Raw genomic sequence first — 2,445 nt, 5'->3', positions numbered from 1 at the left:
CCTTTGCTTGGACTAGAAAATAAGTTGAGGAGAAAAAAAAGACATATTTGATGTGTGTTCATTGGTTTGGTTTTCTGGGACAGGGAATAGTTGTTTTGATTTGCAGGTAAGTTGACTTTAATATTGAGTATGGTGTAAATACTTTTCCTCCCTTTGTTATTCCAGAAATTTCAAAAGGTCAAAAAAACATGTACATGATATACTCCTAGCCAGAGAGATGTTGACAGTTGAACTCTACAAATTTAAGAAAAGAAGCCGTGAGAAAGGCAGGCTTGGGAACTTATTGCGTCAAATCTGAATGCTGTTCATGCACCACGTTTCCGAGTTTCACAGAAGTCTGTCAGAGACGGAGCCAGGATTTTGCTGAAAAACTTTAAATTAAAAATAAGAGAAGAGAAAAAAGCTGTATATCATTTTAAGAGAAAGAATCAAACCTTTTAAAAAATCAAAATCAAGTGATTTTGTTTTAATTATGTTCAAATGGAGGCAAATGTTGTGTTGGGAATAGAGGCTTTACAACAAGAACTGTGGTTAATTTCCATCATTAATTTATCAACTCCCACAAATTAATTTGGTTTTATCAACGGTGTTTAATAATGTAAATTGGCCACCGTACAAAGATTCTAAAAGGTGACGTTTCGAGCGTTAGCCCTTCGTCAGAGCGAATCGAGGAATTGTGGGTTACGGGTAGTTTTTATAGTAGAGTAGGACTACTACGCTATTGGTGGTAACATGGCAACGTGAAAAATAGGAATAGATATATTAAGGATTAAGGGTGCCGATTTGGATGATGAATTTTTGTTCCAGATTCTTGCGGCTTTCCGTCGTACCTAGATGTAGGGAAAAGCCGCAGATAGCCATGTGTTTTTCGGAGTGGTTAGCGAGATTTAAATGACGAGCGACTGGCTTAGATGCATCCTTGTCATTCTTCTCAACATCGCGAAGGTGTTCGCGGAATCGGTCGCTTAGTTTTGAGTTTTCACCCTCACTTTCCATCCTCATAATCACGCAATCCAAAGTATCATTCTTAATAATTTTAAATTACTCCAAAATGATCCCGTGACTGGTAGAATCTTTTCGCAACCTCCACGTATTTCATTCAAGCGCGACAAAAACGTTGACAACTTTTTAGTTAGAGGCGCGCACAAAACTAACGAGCATCCCGGCACTTTCAAATGTGCGCGCTCACGATGCAAATTTTTTCTTTTCATTCTTAACACTAGCAACATATCGGGACCTGAGCGATCTGTTAAGATGACCGATCGTTCCATATGAACCTCCGCAAATGCCATTTATTGCATAACCTGTACGTTATGCAATAAAATATACATTGGCGAGACAGGTAGACGACTAAGCGACCGATTTCGCGAACACCTTCGCGGTGTTGAGAAGAATGACAAGGATGCATCTAAGCCAGTCGCTCGTCATTTAAATCTCCCTAACCACTCCAAAAAACACATGGCTATCTGCGGCTTTTCCCTACATCTAGGTACGACGGAAAGCCGCAAGAATCTGGAACAAAAATTCATCTTCTAAATCGGCACCCTTAATCCTCACGGTATTTATTTGACGAACGCTTTTCATTTAACTAATATATTCCTATTTTTCACGTTGCCATGTTACCACCAATAGCGTAGGCTCGAGCCGCAGTTAGAGGTTGAGGCTTTAGGAGCAACCCCACGGTATTTTCCATAGATGTGGCAATTGTCCACAGCGCTTTTCCACGCACATGGCAGTTTTGTAGGCCCGCTGGTCCTCTGGTGTCATTTCTATGGCCTTGGTGTTGGCTAGCACTGTCTATTTTTTCATGCTCTTTTTATAGTTCTCGGAGGAGGTGTTCCACTGCTTTGAATCTTCGGTATTCTAGGGGCTGTTCCGTCTGTCTGTCACACTGCATCACGATGTAGCAGTAACTATATGCCTCGTGGTGCTGTGACTTCTGCATGTTTCTCTTCGTGGGGTCACGCTTTGGTTGAAATGGCCTCGAAGTCGGCGTAGATCACAAACGGTGCCGGCAGTTGTTTCTGGTAGTTCTAGAAGAATACACTTAGGTTTGTGGGCTTCCAACAGGTCTTCGCAGACGATACCGAATTTTGTTTCACGGACTTTTTTCATCCTGTTTCGGTTTTCCGTGTAGGTGCATGATGCACAGTAACCCGCGTTGCCAAAATTGAGAAGCGATTTCAAGGTTTGCTAAACATTGATAGACCAATTCGGCTTACTCAATGTTGTACCCAATTCAAATCTTTTGGGAATAAAACGTTTTGTTCCAAGTATTTCCATATCATTTAAATGTGAATACTTCATTGTCGTGCAAATTCAACACACAAAGAATCTTAACCCCGAGAGATTTGAATTGGCTACAACATTGAGTTAGCCGAATTGGTCTATTGTCGCAAGGATATGGTAGAGCAGTCATGCGGAGAGTCTTTTCGACAGATGAAA

The sequence above is a fragment of the Montipora foliosa genome, chromosome 6, assembly GCF_036669935.1.
Source record: "Montipora foliosa isolate CH-2021 chromosome 6, ASM3666993v2, whole genome shotgun sequence".
Classification (NCBI taxonomy): Eukaryota; Metazoa; Cnidaria; class Anthozoa; order Scleractinia; family Acroporidae; genus Montipora; species Montipora foliosa.
Note: the sequence above shows the minus strand (reverse complement) of the source record.